General features: G+C 37.8%; 1 long non-coding RNA gene across 1 annotated transcript in view; it reads left to right on the forward strand.

Annotated features, from left to right (window-relative positions):
* Positions 1–9,976: 9,976 nt before the first annotated feature.
* Positions 9,977–22,621, forward strand: part of LOC102256790 — a 76,041-nt gene continuing 63,396 nt past the window's right edge. The window contains exon 1 of the long non-coding RNA XR_001362167.1: positions 9,977–10,070. This is a non-coding gene — a long non-coding RNA (uncharacterized LOC102256790). The remainder of the gene's footprint in view (positions 10,071–22,621) is intronic.

Genomic DNA, 22,621 nt, shown 5'->3' on the forward strand with positions numbered 1-22,621 from the left:
CCTGCCCCCTCTCACAATCCGGGACCCCGCGGGGGATGTCCAACTGCCAGTTTAGGCCCGATCCCGCAGTCCTAAATCGGCAGTCGGACATCCCTCTCGCAATCCAGGACCGCTGGCTCCTAACTGCTCGCCTGCCTGCCTGATCACCCCAACTGCCTCTGCCTCGGCCCCTGCACCTGGGACCCAGGCTTCCCTCCTCCGGCCAGCCACAGGCAACGAGGACCCAGGCTTCCCTCCCTCTGGCCAACCGCAGGCACCTGGGACCCAGGCCGGCTTCTCCTGGTCCGACCACAGGCACCTGGGAGCCTCGGCGGCGCCACCCGGGCCCCAGCTTTGTCAGGAAGGACATCTGGAATGATATCCGGTCTATCCAGTCTAATTAGCATATTAAGGGTAATAACCCTTTTATTAGTATAGATGACATTACCAAAGAGTGATGCATTTGCTAGAGAAAAGTTGGCTAACACTGGCATTATTAGGAGACAAACCTTTAAGTCACAGGTATGAAAAGTACGTTTATTTTAACTTGGTTTTTAAAGCATACAGTAAAAAGGAACAAAATAACTGTTTTGCTATTAAAAATTCAGTCTAGAGACTGAATTTGATATTGATTTTTAAAAAATCAAAAGACATTTATTGAAAGTTGGAATTTTTAATTAAGTGTATTGGGTGACATTTGATAATAAGATTATATGGTTTTAAGAGCACATATCTGTGATATGTAATCTGTATATTGTATTGTGTGTCCACCATTCAAAGTCATATAATCCTCCATCCCGTATATATGACCCCCTTTATCTTTTACTCCCTCTATCCCCACCCTCTGGTAACTACCATACTGTTGTCTATATCTATGAGTTTTTGTTTCTTTTTCTTGTTTGCTCATTTGTTACTTTCAGTTTTATATCCCACAAATGAGTGAAATCATACATTTCTTAACTTTCTCAGTCTGATTTATTTCACTTAGCATGATATTCTCAAGGTCCATCCAGGTTGTATTTCATCTTTTCTTATGACTAATATTCAATTGTATGTATGTAACATAACTTTTTTATTCAATCACTGATTGAAGGACATTTTGGTTGTTTCCAGGTCTTGGCTACCATGAATAATGCTACAGTGAACATAGTGGTGCACATATCTTTATGAATAAATGTTTTCAATTTTTTTGGTAGATACCCACAAGAGGGGTTGCTGGGTCATATGGTAACTCCATGCTTAATTTTTCGAGGAATCTTCATAACTGTTTTCCATAGTGGACAGAGGACCTGAACAGACACTTCTCCCAAGAAGACGTACAAACAGCCAACAGACACATGTAAAGATGCTCAACTTGACTACCTATTAGAGAAATGAAAATGAAAGTTGGAATTTTTAAAAGAAAAACTTATCCATCAATTTCATTCTGTGTATATTCTCAAAAGATTTGAAAACAGAGATTTGAAAAAATATTTGTACACTAGTGTTGATGGTAGTATTTTTTATAATAGCCAGAAGATGGAAATAACCACATGTCCATTGATGGATGAATGGATAAACAAAGTGTGGTATACACATATAATGGAATATCACTCGGTATTAAAAAGGAATGAAATTCTGACATATGCTACAACATGGATGAATTGTGAAGACATTATGCTAAGTGAAATAGGCCAGTCACCAAGGACAAATATTGCATGATTTCACTTACATGAGGTACTTAAAAGTAGTCAAATTCATAGATATAGAAAATAGGATAGGGTAGAGAATGGGGAATGATTGTTTAATGGGTAATTTCAGTTTGGGAAGATGAAAAGTTCTGGAGATGGATGGTGGTGTTGGTTGCATACTAATGCGAAGGTACTTAATGCAACTGAACTGTACACCTAAAAATGGCTAAAAAGGTAACCATTTGTATATTTTACTACAGTAAAAAGCAAAATGTACTAAAATGGTATTATAAAGTAACAAAATGCTTCCAGTTAGAGAACAAGATAAATATAAGGATTAGCCAATTACTCATATTCATAAATATTCAGTAGTCATCAGTAGCCTAAATTTTGTGAAAAAACAATTTTATTTCCTTGTATATGATCTTGGGAATGATTTGCCCATATTTAAAAATATTTTTCAGTGCTTGACATAATTCTTGGCGCATGGAAGATGCTCATTAAATATTTGTTGATTGATATTTGTTTATTCAGGAAATTATAGTCATAGCTTCATGTGCAGAATAATAACCTTAACTGTAACTCGTTAAGCCTACTTAAAGCTCACAGAACAGGTAGAAAAGAAAACCTTTAAAATACAAACAATAAAAACTTAGTGTACACCCTAACCGGGTGACTCAGTTGGTTGGAGTGTCGCCCTTTACATCAAAAAGGTTGTGGTACGATTCCCAATCAGGGCACATACCAGGGCTGCTGGTTTGGACCCCAGTCAGGATGAGTATAAGAGGCAGCTGATCCACGTTTCTCTCCTCTCTCTCTCTCTCTCTCTCTCTCTCTCTCCTCTCTCTCTCCTCATTCTCTCCAAATCAATAAACATATCCTTGGGTGAGGATTTAAAAAAGTATAGTGTACAATATACTAGATTATGGGAATTAATGCATCTTAGTTATTATAAAGCATGCCATGAATTTTCATTGTTAATATCTAATAAAGAGGTAATATGCAAATTGACCATCACTCCAACACACAAGATGGCCACCCCCATGTGGACACAAGATGGCCTGCAAGGGAGGGCAGTTATGGGCGATCAGGCCTGCAGGGGAGGGCAGTTGGGGGGACCAGGAAAATGGAAAATTTTAAATTTTTGAAACTATTGGAAAATCTTTCATTAGAACAGCTTTGGTTAAGTTCAGTATTTTAAGTGTATTATGTATGGAAAGTACTGGCTTTATTTTAAAGCTCAACAGTGATATAGTAATATCCTTTCTTGTTTAAAAAACTGAGCTAGTAAAAGATTTTTAAAAAAATTTGAAAACATTAAATGCGTTAATAGTAATTATAGCAACACTTTAATCCTAGATTTATATAGAGAATTTATCAGTTTTGTGAAGTGATTAAAGTTAAAGCAGATTACTCTTACATTTAGGATTTAAAAGTTTTAAGTCAGCAACATGTGAAACGTATTGAATATATTGTTTTATATTTACCTAAGAATTTCTGGTTTAAAAAATGGACATTTTTTAATTTTTTAAAAAATTCATTAAAAATATCCATGTACCTACTTTTATAAAATTAGCAGATTCTTCCTAATCTGTATGATTTTTAAATATAGTCTTCTAAGAAAAATAAGTTTTTGTAGAAAACTGAAGACTTTGATTAAATATAAAATTTACAATTTGGTTATGTTATTTTCTATAAAAAATTATGTGAATAAATTAAAGGTTACCATCTGTAAAATTATGTATCTATTGAACATGTAATATGTAACTATGAAAATTTGCATATGAAATTTTTGCTTGAAGCACTCTAACCAGGTGCTTCAAAATCTGACATCTGCCCTGGCTGGGTAGCTCAGTTGGTTTGAGTGTCATCCCAATAAGCCAAGAATGCAGGTTTGATCTCTGGTCAGGGCACATTAAGAATCAACCAATGAATGCATAAGTAAGTGGAACAGCAAATCCATGTTTATCCCTCTCCCCCCTCCTCTTGCCTCTTCCCCTCTCACTCCTCTCTGGCATCACCTTTCATGAGATTCAAAAGTCCTCTTTCCGCTGTGTTGTTCACTTAGGTTATGAGGCTTTTCTCAAAATTGAACAAGTGTTAGACGGTTCCTCCAAACAGTGACAAATGAAAGAAGAAAGAAAATTGGTTGGAAAGGGAGATGAGTTACTCTGGCCGGATACTTGTTCTTATTTCTCTTTCTGCCGCTATCTTTCTCTGCACATCCTTAGATAAAACTCAAAAATTATTATTGAGATTTTTGTGGGAACCAAGTGAGACAAGAAGAAAAATTTAAAATTGTAGTCTAACCCCTAAAAGTAGAGATGCTGAGATTTTGAGTTCCAGGAACAGTTTCAAAGTCCTTATCTGAGCAGTTCTTTACTGCCTTAATTTGTGTGTACAGATTGCTGTTAGTGTTGTTACTGTCTGTTTTGTATCAGACTTGCTAGCTAATTTCCTTGCTTATTAGCTAAGTGATTTTCTTAATGGGTACCCTTTTGACAAAGGAATCTTAGCTGCTCTGAGAGGAAAAACCAATTTTTAAAAATCACGGTGAAAAAGATAAGGAACATCTGTATTCATGCTGCTGCTGTGTTGTTGGTGTGGGAGAATATCTGGTGATTGACCTTAATTCTTTACTGAAGTCACAAAAATATGCATAATTTGGCCTTTATCCACAAAACAAATAGCAACAGTCTCCAGTTAAAGCAGGGATCCAATTTCCTTGGTTTTGGGTGTGGAAAAGGGGATGTTTACCAACCTTATTATCAGAGGGGGTTTTGTGAAATTTTTCCTGAACTATTTTAGAATCTCCATTTTGACAGGAGCATTTTGTTTGCATTCATATTTTATTAACCAGGAGTTATTTTGTTTAATTTATACTTGAAGATTTAGAAGCCTGAAATACTGTGTTTAAAGGAGAAATGTCTTTTTATTAAATAATCAAAGAAAACCCAGTGGCATCAACACTCCCTCCACCCCTCTGATCTGATGATAGATTTTAGATTAGGGCCCCAGTAATGGACACTGGATAGTTATATTGGGGAGCCAGTTTAAGATTTTTTTTACAAACAAGTTTAGGTTGGATCAAGTCAATGAGGGCAACACCAGGAGAGCTGAAATCTATGAAGCGAACAACCTGGGAACCTCATCCTCTTCATGAGGTGAGTCTCCAGGGTGCCCTTCATCCATGGTTTATGGGTGAATAGTCTAGGACTCTCATACACCCACCCACCTGTGCCTACGCAGCCCATGAATCTGACATGGTACCAACATGTGTATTTATTCATCAGATTTCATCTCAGAGCCTGGGCGTTGAGATTGGGTATTTGAAGGTCCACACAGCAGAATCAATCTTATAGGTAAGGCAAGAAATTGTGAGCTTCCTAGTGTCTAAGGTAGGAGTCATCTTTGTTCTCGCAAACCTGGTTGCAGTTCTTTTCATTTATTAAGCACACCACAGTCAGCCAGATAAGATTAGAGACAATAGTGAAAGAGAAAGCATTTTTCTCTATTTCATTCTTTCATTTGACTCTATTTGTACTTTTGCCTCCATTTTCTTTCCCTTGCTTGCCCATCACATTAGGGGAGCTCACATTCTGTAAACCAGGGGTCCTCAAACTACGGCCCGCGGGCCACATGCAAATACAAATATTGTATTTGTTCCCGTTTTGTTTTTTTACTTCAAAATAAGATATGTGCAGTGTGCATAGGAATTTGTTCATAGTTTTTTTTTTAAACTATAGTCCGGCCCTCCAACGGTCTGAGGGACAGTGAACTGGCCCCCTGTTTAAAAAGTTTGGGACCCCTGCTGTAAACTATGCTTCCCTCACTGAAATGTAGCTACCTGCTATCTGTTTAACTATGAGAAAATTATTTAACCTCTCTGTGCCTTGATTTTCTCACTTGTAAAATGGCAATAGGCTATTGCCTACACCATAAAGTTGTTGTGAGGTTTAAATGCATTAAGATGTATCAAGCACTTAGCTTAGTACCTGGCTGTATAAAATGCTGAGTGACTAATTATCTAATAATTACTAATAGAATCTATTAATATAGTAATGATTGAGAGCCATATGTTTCATTGCCAAGTGTCAAAATGTTAAACAGGACAGAATTGTGGATTCTTTGGGAGTTTTGCTTTTTCTATGAAAATATACTTATAGAATATCTTAAAGATACAAAAGCACTGTTGGGTCAGTCCCCAGAAGACTTCTGAATAGTAAGAGAGAATGTCCTAAGAATCCTAGGAATCATATTGAATTTGTTACTTTTATTGGAAAAGGAGGCAACAATATACATATAGTGTTGAGCTGCTTGGTTCTTTTGTATATTAATTTCTCTCATAGTAGACATGGTGCTTTCTTTATCCAATTTGAATGTTCTAACTTATATGACCATCATTAAATCTTATTTATAAATTAATTTCTGGCATAATGAGTATATTTCCTTTTTGAGGTATCATGTTTTTAACCATTTAAAAGGCAACCTCACTCATTTTGAGAATACTGTATTCAAAATAATTTTGAGGGCCATTTTATTTTCTAGTATGTATTTTCAGCAGGTGGCTAATAGTTTTTGACCTGTAGCACCAGCATATAGACCTGAATGTCAGACAGAATATTTTTTTAATTGCATTTTCATCTTGCATAATGAAGCACAGTAATTCTTTTTGAGATTGCCTTGCATATTTTTCCAAGTAGTTATTGATAGAGATGTGTCAAATTGGTAGTAGAAAAGAAAATTATAATGTTATGCATTTAGGTCTTAATAATATTTAAATATATTCAGATCTGTAAATACAAGTATTTTAGCAAATAATGAATCTGATATATTTTCATGTTAAAAGCCATCTTAGGTGCATGATATTAACCTTCCATCTCTCCCATGTCTTTGGGCCATTGCTCTGAAAAATCACATATTTTAATCTATACACACTTTTTTTTCTTAAGAATTTCCATTTTCTCTTGAAATTTATACCATATATTCCATGGCCTATTTTCACACAACCTTTAAGAATTATACATATTCAATAATAATAATAATAATAATAATAATAATAGACAAACATGGTAATTGACCATACCTTCGCTACGCCTCCCATTGGCTAATCAGTGTGATATGCAAATTAACTGCCAACAAAGATGGCGGTTAATTTGCATACGTAGGCTCCAAACGGTGGAGTGAAGCCTGACGGCCCCGGGGCTGGCGGAGCAGCGAGGCCTGACGTTTCCGGGGCTGGCTCTGGCCAGAACTCAGCCAGAGCAAAGGCCTGGGCCCCGGGTGCCAGAGGCAAACCGGTGCCAGCAGCCAGGGGAAAGGAAGGCCTATTGCACGAATCTCTTCGTGCAACAGGCCTCTAGTTCAATAGTAATTCTCATTTTTTTGTGTGAAAATAGACCATGACATATACTCTATAAATGATAGAGGTTACTCAGGGCTCCAAGATTAGCAATTTTAGATCATTGTCAACATTTATTTCAAGTTAAGTATTAGCACAAGCTAATACAGTTTATACAACTGTAGTCTTTGCAATAATGTGTCACATAGTTTGTGTATTGAATAACACTTCAATTTAAGCGTAGCTGAATTTTTGAGATGAAGATGTGTATGCAGCTTGATCAAGCCCAAAGTACTCTGAAAATATGACAATGGAAAGAGTTATATTTTCTGTACTGAATATTTTAGAGCTGGCATTTTGCCACTGAACTGTATATGAGGGAGGAATATTGTATGTGCGCTTTGCATTTAAGGCTTAATTTCTGAGGCTGAATTTCAATTTTGTTTATTCCCTTAGGTAATTACTGGTTTTCTAGATGCAAAAGAAGTGTATCATTGGATTTTTAAAAAATGGTTAAACTTGTATTGTAGATATCCTTTCTTTAAATTTAGGCACTAAAAATTCTCACACATCAAAGGAGTGTGTGACTCTCATTTGTGGCTGAAGAGTTAATCATCTCTCAGCAATGCTTTGAAGTTAGTTTTTTTGTCATTTTTCTTTTCTTAACCCAGCATGGGTTCATGAATAAAACTAACCACTCTGATAAGTATAGTGTATTATTGCTTTTGCATATGGCTCTTGCTAATAAAAATTCAAATTCTGGTTAGTTTGCTGGAATCAAATCAATGTATTATATGGCATTCTCTCCCCCCACACACACACCCTGTTATGAAGCCCTCTTACAGAAAATAGGTGGGAAAAACAGCATGGGGTGGAGAGAAACGACAAGGCAATTCAGGGTTAAATATAGTTTACCCTTGATGCCTATGTTGTGGTTAGTCTGTAACCTGTACAAGGGTTTTTACTTCTCACTGCTCTACAATCCTTAGAATTCTTATTCCTTAGGACTAAATTCCTATTCTTTAGTCAAAGTGTATGAATCTGCTGTTTTGTGGGTACGGTAACAATAACAGCAGTGACAGTAACTTAATTTAACAAAGTATGTATGTATGTGTTTTTAAATGCAGCTCTATGAGAATCTATCAGTTGAAGAATAAGGTAGGGTGAAGAATACGTAGGTGCTTGCTAAAACGATTCTGATAGTTGCTAAAATGAAGTCATCCTGCTTAAAAATTACCTAGTCTAGCCCTAACCGGTTTGGCTCAGTGGATAGATAGTTGGCCTGCGGACTCGAGGGTCCCAGGTTCGATTCTGGTCAAGGGCATGTACCTTGGTTGCAGGCAAGTACCCAGTGGCGAGTGTGCAGAAGGCAACTGGATGTTTCTAACTCTCTATCCCTCTCCCTCTCTGTAAAACATCGATAAAATATGTTTCTTAAAAAAAGATTACCTAGTCTGTACATCAAATAGGATTTGGCATTTTAAAAATTAGGATGTTTTCCATTATCATCAACACAGAAAATAATTGTGCCTGGGTGCTTTGTTCCCAAGGTACCATGTGAATTTAGAAACCAGAGAACATGCCAGAATGAGACTGATGATTGTATAAGACATTCCATACTGGAACCAGATACTAGGCTCCGACTAGGCTCAGCTGGAAAGACTCTTAAAGTACAGCCAGGGGAATACAAATAAGGGGCTAATTTAGCAAATGTGCGTGTACATATCACATCGGGTAGGATCATGATCTCAAGAGTTAGAGATACCAGATTTTAACCGTTTGAAGGCTGGTCACTTTGGGCATATGGATTATTTTCTCTGAGTCTCGCATTTCTTAATTAGAAAATAGGCATCTAATCATATTATTATTATGAGAAATAATTACTAAATACGAAAAAAAATTACAGTGATCAAAAACTGCCAATTTCAGAGCCTTGGAAATCTATCACCATTTATATATTTTGCATATAATGGAATAGATCTGTGGCCGGCAAACCGCGGCTCGAGAGCCACATGCGGCTCTTTGGCCCCTTGAGTGTGGCTCTTCCACAAAATACCACGTGGGGGCGCTCATGTACAGTGCGATTGAAACTTCGTGGCCAGAAGTCGGTATTTTGTGGAAGAGCCGGTATTTTGTGGAAGAGCCACACTCAAGGGGCCAAAGAGCCGCATGTGGCTTGCGAGCCGCAGTTTGCCTAGTCGCAGTTTGCCGACCACTGGATAGATCATCAAACAGGCTCTTACTTGGCCTTAGATGCCTGCTCAAACCCAGAACACGAGGAAGTTCCTACTATTTTGGAGAGTTGGCAGTCAATGTGAAACATATTTGTTCTCCCTGAGGTAATGCAACTCTACCTGTCTTCTCTCTTTCTGTTTTGCTAACAGTCTCCATAATGCAAATATCTACCCAGTTGTTAAAGAGGGAATGCAGAGATTAGTTATCAATAATCATAGTGTTCAGGCACCATGCTGGGCGCATTACAGAGATTTGTGTTAAGTAGCTGACCCCAAAATTTATATGTCCAGTTTCATCATCTAACCGAGGCTCCATTCATAAATTTGTTGATCATTTGTTTCCCTAAACTTACTGCTCACTGTTCACTATCCTTCAGCCGCACTGGACTTCTTATATTCCTTGAGCATTCTAAGTTTATTTCTGTCTCCGACTTTTGTCCTTGCTGATCCTATGCCTGGAAGGCTCTGTCCTTTTATTTTATGCATCTTGCTTCTTTTCCTTATTCAAATGTCATTTCTTATTTTATTTATTTTTCTTTATTGATTAAGGTATTACATATGTGTCCTTACCCCCCCATTGCCCCCCCACTCATGCCCTCACCCCCCTGAGGTTTCTCTCTGACAACTGTATTGTCCTCCCATCCAGTCAGTTTCTTATCTCATCATCCTATGATATGTTTCTTCAGACCCTTTCCACATATGTCAAATTATGTTATTTATTTAATTGTTTACTTTTTTATCTCCCAACCCAGAATGCAAGCTCGCTGAGAGCAGTGGCCTTGTGTGGCTTGTTCAACGCTGTACTCCAAAGACCTGAAACTGTGCCTGGCTTACCAATCTTCAGAGGTATGATTATTTATTTCCATATTTTTATAGGTGACCAAAGTGAGGCCCAGAGAGGTGTAGTAGTGTGCCCAAGATCATGGGCATTGGAAGTGGCAGAGTTGAGATGTAGACCCAATGCCTGGGCTCTAAAAACCTGTGCAACAATGCAGTTGAAGGTCAGGGACATTGATAGGAGGGCGGGGGCTGTGTTGAGTGCTTGGAACTTCCGTTAAGTCCCTGGGCTGGCAATTATTGTTTCTCTAGAATTGTCAGACAAGAGCTGGTCCTGATTACTTCATACTCTAGTAAACTTGACTTGTCTCCCTTCCTTTTTCCTTTTGACTCAGTGCCCAAGACACCCATGGTTAATATTTTACAAGAATGCATTTGAACCCTCACTGCTTGGGAAAAACAAACACTGGGTTTTAAAGAAGCTCCCAGAGGCCTAGAATTCATGATTTTGAACCCAGATGAAATTTTCCACCTGACTTGGGTTCTTCTTTTTTATATATATGCTGTTTTCTGAGCATTTGTTATTTGACATCACCATTGATTATAGCTACAGCTTTCTTTTGTGAGTTTGTGTTAATAACACAGATGATGCCTTTGGTGGTACTTGGTCCCTATTGACTAGAATACTTCTACCTCCATACTTTCCCCATCCCATCCCCCACCCCCAATACTGCAGTGGGACCATTTTTGTTGTTTTTAGCCAGACATGCCACAGAATAAAACAGACAGTTTGTCATGTGTATCATAAAATGTATAAATATGTGTTAACTTTTGGAGGGAAATGAAAAGAAGAAAGCCAGGGCAGTTGATTAAAATGGGATAATCAACTGCATAATAAGTCACACCCAGCAGGTTATAGAGGGAGAAGTTATTGGCACTTTTTACTCCAGGACATTTGGTGTGCTTCATTGCATTTGACCTTTTAGAAGCTATTGACATCATTTGGGAACTGCCAGTAAACCTGCCTTAACCAGTTAAAGAGAAGGAATCATAGCATTGTGGAACTGACTTGATTAATTTAAATCCAAACACACACAGTCCTGCCTGGATGCCCTTTGCAATGCCCTTGCACAAAAGGATTTCATTCAGAAGCATTATAACCCACATCCTGCTGTCAGACCCTTTCAGCTCTGTTGGTCCTCAGACTGCCGGCAGCATCTTTAACCCTTTTTATGCTTCCTTTTATCGCATGAAAACAATATCTGTGCTTAGATTCACACAAATGCTCTACATTTCACTCCAAGTTCTTTCTTTGTGTCCTAGGGAAAAGGTATTTTAAAGTTCCACTAATTGAGAGACTAAAATGGGAACTTATCTAAAACTGGCTTCTTTAGAAAAGTATATTAGAACTTAATCCAGCGCTTCCTCTGGGAATTGTAATCAAAATTAGAATCATGAAATGTTGAAATAAGTTTTTGGCATTAGAGTAAGCTATCATCTATAATACCTTTGACTTTTAGATTAAAAACATTGAAGGTTTTATAATCCATGTTTAGTTTTGGGAAAACATCAAAGTTAATTGACTTGTGGGTGAGTTCCAAGTAGTATAAGGATACTCTAATCCTGGATTCTTAAATGAAAGCAAAATTAAAATTATTTAAGGGTAAAACTTTGAATAATTTCAGACTATTACAGTCTGAACTGAGTGAAGTACCCACACGTTGGTCACTCTGCTGGGCTTGGTTGCAGAAGAGGGCAAATATTTGTGTGGGAGAAATTTAGAAAATTGCTACTAGGTGCTTCACATCACATAGAAATGTTAAACTGGAAAGGACCAACACCCTCATTTTAAACAGCAGAAAAGTCTACGCCGCCCCACACACACATTTGATTATTCAAGTTCTTAAAGACCCTTACTTGGCCAACTTCTGCTTCTTCATTACCCAGTTACCACACTCTTCCAGAATACAGATGAAGCCTTTAGGGAAGGTGGTGTAAGCCCATTCTCTGGTTTCATTCATTATCATTAATTTTAATTACTGTTTTAAGGGCTTGTGATGCGCCAGTACTTCATTCATTATTTTTGTCTTCATAACTACAATGTTAGGTATTGTTCTTCTCTTTTCGAAAATTAGGAACTGGCATTTAGAAAAGTTAGGGATTTTCCTAGAGTATTAGTTATTCTGAGAAAGTGGGCAGGAGCTGAGGAGGCAACCTCTCTAGGATATCATTAGCTAAATACAGGGAAGAGAAAAGGGCAACAACAGGTATTCCTCCCAAGCCTTGTCCGTTGACTTGAAAATGTTATGGCAAATGAGTATGCCATGGGTCAATGGTAAGAGAGAGAGAATTAAGGCAATTTTGGCTTTAATTCTTCAGTGGATTAACTGTAAGGGAATATGAGGGCACCTCCTTTCTAGCTGCCATTAGCACTAGATGTCTAGGTGAGGAATGTATTGGGGAATCAGGGAACCTAAGTTCTTTCAAAGACAAAATGAAATAATATAATCTAAAATACTTTGTAAAATGAATATAATTAGGACATAACATTTTTGTTCATTTATTCAATAAGTATTTATCAAAGTGAATGCCAAATGTAAGGTGTGGTGCTATATGGAGAATAAGAAGGAAATATAGACTTTGTCTCTACTTCTCAGAAGGTTAAAATGAGTAGGAAGATAAGATGCATGATAATAAACAGGCAATAGAACGTTTTAAATGCAATTTGTAAGGTAGAGAACACTGGAATTTCCGAGGAAAAGTCCGTTCCTGATGGAAGAGATGGGTCTTAAAGAGTTGGTAGGGTTTAGATTGGTGGGGAGGAGAGACAGAAGGAATGTGATGGGAGTAATAGGTAGGTATGTGTGGGAATTACAGGAGTTAGAGCAAAGGCCTGGGGAAGGAAAATACAGAGACATACTCGTGTATCAAGTTGTCTCATTGGCTGTAGCTCAGGGTGCCCAGAGTGACAAAGATGTGAAATTTGCACTTGACTCAGTGACCACAGGGGGAGCCTTTGGGGATTTTGGAGTTTCGTGGTAACCTGGTAGGGCAATGGTTGTGAAGCTAATCAAGAACAAAGTGATACATAGAATGATTAAAGGAGCGAGGCACTGCAGTCAGGAGACCAGAGAGTCACGAGATGACTGGAGCAGATTAAGCTGGAGGGGACAGCCTGAGACTGGAACAAAGAGGTGACAGATCAGTGAAATTTGGCCACAGACTGGATTTAAGGGTGATGGAGAGTTAGAACTTTTTGCCATTGGAAGTTCTGTGATACCTTTTCATCAAATTAATATGCATTTGTTTTAATTAACAAATTTGAACCCAAATGCTAATCATAAAATCCCATATACCACTGGTTTTTTTCAGTACTTATATGCTTCACTGGAATTAGGAAACGTGTTGTATCAAGACCAGAGGAGCCAAGAATGTTGTCCATCTGGACTAGAAGTTCAACATAAATTATGAGGCAAAACTAGTTTAGGATGAAGGCTGTTTTGCCTTATCATCAGAAAGGTGATTTGGGAGAGGAAGCAGGCTGGCCACTGACTGGTCAAGACTTTAGAAATCCTGGCCAAATAACCCCTCAGAGGTATTACTTTAACCCCGTTTGCTTCTGAATTGGCACTTGCCAACATGACTTCACTTTAGTTTAAGAAACAAGTTAAGCTCAGGACCTTGGTGAACCCCAAGTTTCATTTTAAGGATTAAGGTAGCTGCATGGGAGTTGACGAGATTTATAATACCTTGAGAGTCAAGGGGTATTTCTTTGGGAAATGTGCTATGTCTTTTCTTTCCCTGTGAAAGAATATTTCCACCTTCTAGCTTTTGTTTTCTTTCAGTTTGAGAAATTATAATATTATTTAGATGTCATTGAAGCCTTGGGATCCACTGGGAAATAGGTAGATTTTCTGAAGTTGAGGACGCATACAAGGGGGTAGACAGTTATCCAGGGGAAATATGTCAGGGCTTGGTGGAGCTAGTGCTGTTACTGGGTAGATTCTGTGCCTGCTCCCAGCGCGGTGCTGTGAGTGGCCTAATGTGGGTATGCACTTCACAACGCCTCTCTGCTGTCCTCAGGAATCCAAGGAAAGGAGGTGGTGGCTTTTGTAAGAAGTGATCCACCTAAGAAAGAGTTTATGATCTCTGAGAAGGTGGTGAGGTTGCACTGATCAGAAAATTTAGTTGGAGTGTCAAGAGGAAATAGAACACTGACGAGAGCATGACACAGTGAGCTGTTTTTGTAGATGAAGAGGAGAATAAAAACGAAAGGAAGCCTAGAACTAGGAAATGGATATTGGGGAAATGAGGCCCTTGTTTTTTCTAAAGCAAGTCTGGCCACCTGGGGCCATTTGTCTCACTGACACTTGATTTCTACTCCTGCTGGGGGGTCTTTCCTATTCCCTTCAGCCTTTGTAGTGGTCAGAGACCTCTTGGTTTGGTCTTATTTTGTGGCAGGTTCTTCTTAAATCAGTACCTTTAAAAGAAAAGCTAACAAACCAGCTTTACTATTGGGCTATTTCTTTATGACCATCCATCTCTGAAAAAGTCGATACACCTGTCTCTTTTTGGTCTATGTTATATAGATAACCTTCGTTTGCTTTACCCATCTTAATTCTGTTTGACAGGTGGATCATCTCCCTAGTAAGTTGTCTGAGACCTTGAAATAGTCTGGCTAGTATGTTAGGATCTAGTCCTTATTCTTCTCTGAGAGCAGGTAAATCAGGATTACAAGTTCAGAACATATTGAAATGAATTTCCATTTTCCAAATTAAATAGTAATTCATATCCATGGTTAAAAAAAACTTAAAAGTTTACAAATATACAACATAAAAATTGGAGGACTCTCTCAATTTTTTATTGAAACTGCCCGAAGTAACTACCCCTAGCAATTGGGTGTGTGTCTTCTAGACATTTTTTTCAATACATATTTCAATAAACAAATATATTTATTTTAAAATTTGAGTCATATATAAGATGTATATGTGTCTGTGTGTGTATAGATTATTTTCACTTGTATCATGGCAAATTTTGCATATGTATCATTTTCACTTATATATGATAAAATTTGCATGTTTTGCTTCTCAAACTCAAGGTCTCAGGAAAATCAAGTGAGTAGAGAGGAATAGTTCTGTTTTTGTTGTAAAGCTTTTTCACTTTACCTAAGTTAAGGGAAACCAAATTATTGTGGGTTTTGTGAGTGCAGACCTTACTATTCTTTCAGAATTCTCCCTCCAAATTTTCAGATAGGTTTAAATTCTGTGTAGTTTTCCAGACTGTACAGTGGGGCTGTTTTATTCCATTTGACTATTTTTATAAGCAGTATTATTGCAATTCACTTGTATGCTTTTTTTCCTCACAAGGGAAACATTAAAGGCGGGCTTAGCTTCATCTAAATTGAAGTAGAAATAATAATAGTTTCTTTGAAATAACGTAGACCTAAGTATACAGCACTGAATGACAGCCTTCATATTTTATTGTTATGACTATCTTAAAGAGGATCTGCCAAGTTACTTGCTTATCTTTACAATTACAGTATTTGCAGTAGAAAAGTTAGACCATGGTAGTGTTTGAAAACATGTCAATCCAATATTCATGGAGAAGAAAACAATAGTTTGCATACTACCGGCAATAAATTATATACTTATGAAAGCATTGCATCTGATCAGATAAGCATGATATATCATTAGAGACTCAGTTTGATGTTGAAGCATTGTTATTTTAAGCAATTACTTTAAACCTGATATTTTTAAGAAGGGGTTGTATTCGCATGAATGTAGGTGACAGAAGCAGGGCAGGACAAATAGTTCAAAGGGAAGATTTCAATTGTGTGTAGCTTGGGGGGTTATTAGAAGTAGAAGTAATTCTCCTGTGATGGAAGAGACTTAATCAAGAAGACTGTGTAGCAGTAAGATGGCAGATTTCCTCTGATTTTATCTAGGTGTCATAATTAGGCATTTTGCTGGAGGTGTTTTCTGGGTAAGTGATGTATTGGCAGGGCATTACTGGAGCTTGGAGATAAATGGAGCAGGCAGCTGCTGCCTCCTGGAGAAGTAAATAGAGAGAATCAGTTTTCATTGTTATCAGCACACTGACCTCGGAAGGCACAGATGTGAGCTTTCTTTTCAGGGGGAATCAAGTATTCACCCTCAAGGAAAAGGATGTTTTAATACAATAATATTAATGTTTGTTAAATGAGAAAACCATCTATGAATACTTACACTGTGGCTACCTGTGAGCATTATTTATTGACCTGTGACTTCATCAGAGTTTCAGCTGTGAGAGGAATATTGCTAATGGATTCATGTAATGACATTTGTCATTAAAAAGTCACATCGTCATGAATAGATTCAGAATTTATTGAGTCCCTTGCTCTGTGTCACACTCAGCGCTCTGTGACAACCTTCGTTTCCTACTTAGCAAATCCAAGCCTGGTAGCTCCAGCCCCAGGAAGTTGTTAAAGCAATTAAAGGCTCTGTCTCCCAGCACATTGCTTGGTTACCATAGTATCCTCTGCCTCCAAGTCTCTCCTGATGATGTCAGTATGCATACAGGGGTTGTTCAGAGCATCTACGTGGGGATGATTCACCCTGCAATAAAGCCCCTCTCTCGTTGCTGAGTTTCCAGTGCGATTTCTGACGTCCCTAGAAATGGAGGGTAAGTGCCTTCTTTTGCATATCAGAGAATTGCTAAATGCCTCTATTATTCTGTTTTAGGTGTATGAATGGTTTCATGCTTTCCAAGATATACTACTGCCTGAAATCATAATGTTTTGGAGCATTTCAAGCCAATTTTCTAGAATAGACACAGTTTATACTTTGTGTGTGTGTATGTGTGTGTGTGTGTGTGTGTGTGTGTGCTTGCACACGTGGGGCAGACATAAAAATAACTGTGAATGCACAATGTAATGCCTGCTACTCTCCCTGGTTGGCAGCAATAGCAAACACGATTGAGCTTTTAATTTTTAAGTATTTGAATTATGTAAATTTCTTAAAGTATTTTGACAGGTGTCACAGCACAAATGGGGCTATATTCCAAGTGTGTGAATTACATATTTTTGTTGATACTTTATATGTTTTATCCAGCTTAAGCAATATTAACATTTCAAAGGTCTAAGATGATAGTGGCAGATATTATTAGAAAGAAGGGCCAAGTGAGGATGTGAATCTTTATGTTAGAGAAATTAAAACTTTCACTGTAGAACAAAGATTTAGTTATGGGGCGACATATGAAGTAGAAAGTATATTGATAACCATGGTTGCATACTTATTTTATACTTTTAATGTTTGTCAAAATATCTCACGACTTGATAACGAAAATAATGCCCCTATCTTGTGATAAATGAAATTAGTGCTTCATGGAAGTTTTCCATACAACATAGTGAGGCTTCTTAAGGATAAACTGGCTAGCTGGGTTCAGCTTTATGGGAAGAATGCTGTAGAATCACCGACAACATTCAAATAGAAGAGCCATGGACAAATATTTCCCTTGAAAAGTTAGTCTTCTGTTTCAGTTGTTCCACTCAGTATGCCTCAGAAAGAGACAATGAATGAGGCACAGAGACGGGTTTCTTCCTACCAGCTTCTGAATCTCTCCATTCTGAGAGTTCTGTTCATATGTTAGTCATGCATTATTCCTTCTTCTTGATCCCCAGGGGGATCAAACATAGTAATACTGTGTTTAAATGGAGGAGGTAGGTAAAGGCAACTATTTCAGTATATCCTTCACAGAATGTAATACTGTGTTTAAATGGAGGAGGTAGGTAAAGGCAGTTTCTAATTAATCACCGGATAGCCTTGCAAGGAAAAAAGAATGAGAATGGAGTGGATGGGGTGCAGAGCTCTCCTGTGTCTTTATGTAGCTTCACCTTTATTCTGTGTTGGAGAGAGACAGATGGCTTTTTTGAGATGTTGGTAAACGGTTTAGACTGTCCATTTCTAGAGGGACATTGATTAAAACTGGCATTTTATTTTTGGAGTCTTCCGGAATATCCCCTGCTGTCTAACTTTGCTTTGCTTTGTGTGTGGGATTGTATTAGTGGACTGGTTATCCTCTTCAGTCCCCTTGCTATAAAGAATCACTGAGAAATACAGCTGTGAGAGTGCAAAAATAGGTTAAAATTTTAAATGTAGTTGCTTGTATGTGAAGATATCTCTCTTAAAAATAATAAATTCATATTTAGTGAATTCCTTTCTACTCTGAAAGCATGCTAAAATGCTTTGACTTTTAACTTCTTTTCTAAATTCAGACTTAATCCTGTTTTTGTGTTTGAAAATTTGCCAGTTAACTGCTATTAAAACAAATTCCTAAAAAGTAGAGATAACTTATGATACTACCTAATTTAGGTCATGGCAGCTCAAATAGTAAAGAAATTGAATCGGTATAAACTGTTTCCATATTTTTAAAACCCTTTTTTGAAACACTTTCAGAATGTTTATGTTGAAAAGAAGACTAGTACATTTCAGGATATATTATATCAGGGCTTTGCTCTTTGTTGTAGTAATGTTTTGGGTGATATGATTTAATCTAAGTAGCTAACTCTACAATAAAAAAATACTTATGCAGCTTTGAACCCTTAAGATATCCATGCAAGTATTCTCCTGCCAACTTGAACGATACAAGTAGCATTTTATATAGAGTGGTCTATAGAGATTATGGTTTTCTTCATGCTTTAGTCAGGAAATGTTTCCAAGCAGTTTTAGGCAGGGTGGTTTTAAAAACTTGTTTAGCAGAATTTTCATTTTATTTTTATGTCATAATAAGAATGTTTTAACTTTTACAGATATTTAAACTTATTCCTGCTGAAATATAAAATGCCAGATCTGTAGACTTGGTAAAGCACGAGACGAGGAAATATAAATATGACAGAAAAAAGGATCACTTTGACTCTCTGCAGATGATAAGTTAAAACAAACCAGCACCCAAAAGAATTAGAGAAAGCTGTATGGGAACATGGACCTGGAAATATACATTTTGTCCAATGATAAGAGAGAAACTCAAGCTGTGAGGAACTGGTTATGTGCTTTGCCCGGTTTCTTTTTTTAAAATATATTTTATTGATTTTAGAGAGAGGAAAGGAGAGGGTTAGAGAGATAGAAACATCGATGAGAAACATTGATTGGCTGCCTCCTGCACACCCTTAACTGGGGATTGAGCCCACAACCCATGCATGTGCCCTGACCAGGAATCGAACCATGATCTCCTGGTTCATGGGCCCACGCTCAACCACTGAGCCATATGGACTGGGCACTTTGCCCAGTTGCTATGTTCATTTAACGGCAGAGCCAGGGCTGGGACCTGGAAGCCCACACTCACAGGAGGGTTTTTCGTTTGCATGGCAGTACGCTCACTAGTTGGAATTGAGTACTTTTTCCTAGGCAACTTCTCCCACAAAAGAAGTGATTAAAACAGTGTAATAGCTGGAAACGTGTATTAGTTTTCTTTTGTTGCTATAACAAACGACTTGCAAGCTTGGTTGTGTAAGGAATACAAATTTATTATCTTAGAGCTCTGTTGATTAGAAGTCGGACACAGGTCTCAATGGACTACAGAATCAAGGTGTCAGCAGGCCTACAGTTCTTTCTGGAGGCTCCAGGGGACAATCCATTTTCTTGTCTTTCCCAGCTTTTATGGGCCACCTGCATTCCTTGGCTCATGGCCACCCTCCTTAATCTTCACAGCTAGGAAGTGCAGACCAAATCCTTATACAGCCATCTCTCTGATTCTGCACAGCTGGGAAAGGTTCCCCACATTAAAGGACTGGGGTGATTAGACGGGGCCCATCTGGATAACCCAGAATAATCTTCCCTTGTTAAAGCCTTTAATTTTAATCACATCTGCAAAGTTATTTCTGTTATGTAAAGTAACATATTCACAGGCTTTGGGGATTAGGACACAGACATCTTTGGGGATCATTATTCTGCCCACCACAGAAAGATTGCAAAATGTATGGCCGAGTCCGTCAATATTAAATTCACAAGTCATATATTTTTACTGACAACTATAGGTGACACTGGTGATTGCCAACTGAGACCATGAAATTTTGACCTAATTGGGTGGATGCAATCTTCCCCAAGGATATCAAGATGCCTCAAGAGAGGTAATGAAGGAAAATCAGATTAGAACGAAATGTTTCACCGGCTCAAACATTCAAAACTCTGAGGTACAGATGTGAGCCTTATAAAATAGTGACACTATTCTCAGTTTAATATTTTTAGTGCGACACTGAGATCAGATGAAGTTAATTAAACAAAACTGATTTGGGATTGCACAAATTCTATTAGTTAACTCCTATGTGAATGAGCCTGGGTTTCTTTAGAAACTGAAGGGTAATGGCTGGGCCACTAGAGACCCAAATGTGAGATCTAGTAACCCTGAGTTTTGAATAACATTGTCGTTCACAGATCTGGATTTAAGCCACATGAGTCACAAGACTCAGCTGATGAATCTGGCAGGTATGCCCTACATGGTTCCCTAGTAAAGCACGATATATTATCATAATAAGTAATGCTAGACTTGAGGCCAACAGCTGCAAAAATAGTTTCTTTTATTGTTCACATCCTGTGTTTACCATAAATTTGAGCCACTTCATAGTACCTGGGTCCATCCACACTAAGTATAAGATAATTTATACCTAGTAGTAGGTTCTACACCTTCTTTGTTAAACGCTAGTGGTGAAAGGCGCAGAAGAGGGACTCTTGGACAGAAAGCCTAACATTACATTTTGCTGTGCTTCTCTCAAGTAAAGGAGGTGGAAGGAAAACCAGCTGCTTTCCTGCTGGTATTTCTTCTTATTTTTAGAATTATTTTCTGGAGGACAGCTGAACAGTGCTGTAGGACATTGGCTTAGAAGACAAGGGTTTGTGGAGGCCACCTTCCTTTGTACGAAGTAATTATTTTAACATTGTTTCTTTTTGGTACTAAAGGACTACAACAACCTTAGGATTCAAGATAACAGCAAAATCTGATTTTATGCCATCATGGGATTTATTTGTCAATCAAAATACTGTTATTAAAGGAAAATGTTACGTGACAATGAAGTCAAAATTAAAGCGGCTAGTTACACAATTTGCTATATGATAAAATAGCTGTGCATCTATAGAAAACATCTCTATAAATAAAAACACACATTTAGTTGAAAGTTTCTTACTTTATGCAGATATTAAACTCACTTCAGTGTTCAGTTTCTTTTATTTATCAATATTAAGTTACCATTTCAAGTGCTGATATAAATAAATAGAAACCAAACACCTTTAAACAGGTCTTAAAATGTATGCAGAATTTTCATTTTAATGCTGAATTTCCCCAACTATGGTAAATTAGAGTGAGTAGAGATCAAATCTTTGTTTCCTTAAAAAAGAGAGAGAGAGCAAGAGAGAAAAACCTTCACCATGCATCTACTTTCTCTGTGATCGAAGAGACTGTTTCATCTTTAAATCATTTTAAACTGCCTCGGTTGCTTTACTGATCCCTTAACTTTGTTAAAAAATTATCTTAAAAGTTTATCTTTGAGAGAGATCAGAGATAAAGGAGCTAATGGAGAGAAGAGAGTTTTGAGGTTCTGAATGGTATTTGGTCAGTGGTATTTGATAAGATGGAAGGAGACTTCAAAATCAAAAACTTCAAAGACTCTTATGATTTCTAATTGACTGTTTTGGAAGCTAGCTTAGAGATTTTTGGGTCTAGGGGGATTTTCCTGGAGTGGAAGTAAAGCAATCACAAGTTAGTGAAGGAACTAGGCAGTAATCCCACCTTCCTGCTCCAGAGGATCTGCAACCTGAGAGCCACTGAGAGCTCTACTCATTTTCCTCACTGACCTTGCAACCATTTGATTTCCTTTAACTTATTGTTGCTTTAATTTGACTTTCATCAGTAATTGTAAAAAAAAACAATTACTGAAATTATGAAGAAAATTGTTGTTTTGTGGAGTGCCCCTGTTTCTGCGAGTTTCTGATATGGAAATGAGATTCCCTCCCCGCTTTAATTTCTCTAAGGTAGCCATTTCAAGTGCTAATATAAATAAATAGAACACCTTTAAACAGGTTTAAAAATGTATGCAGAACTTTCAGTTTAATACTGAATTGTTACATCCTGTGTTTCATTGGAGTGATGATTAATGGAAATAAAGGGTACCTGTTCTGCAAGCAAAATCTGTGGCCTGGAGCAATTAGGGAGAAGAAAGATCAAGATCAAGCAGAAATACCTTGAAGGGTACAAGGGCATGGGAGCAGATGCTTGCCATCTTCTGAGGGATAGTTGCTGTGACCACTGCTTTGTAGGACTGTCCAGGAGATGGGAAAGATAGGGAGGGCTGTGCCCAATGCCTGGTGCTTACTATCTGTCCAAGATGACTTTACAAAAATCCTAAGCCTATGTTGGGGCTGGAGCCATAGCCATGCTGGAAAATCTATGCTTTTTCTCCATGACAGAGTACAGGAGAGGGGGGTGGGTGCAATTAGGGACCATTAGTCAGCCTTCAATATTTCTAACTAAGGGAATGAGCTCAACAACCAAAAGATTTTTATAAATTCAAACCTCCCAGTAACACATGCATACCACCTATGTAAGCTCAAAAATTTCCAGAGTCCTGGGAGAGAAAGTGACACAGGAATATGACT

Source organism: Myotis brandtii, unplaced genomic scaffold (assembly GCF_000412655.1).
Source record: "Myotis brandtii unplaced genomic scaffold, ASM41265v1 scaffold230, whole genome shotgun sequence".
Classification (NCBI taxonomy): domain Eukaryota; kingdom Metazoa; phylum Chordata; class Mammalia; order Chiroptera; family Vespertilionidae; genus Myotis; species Myotis brandtii.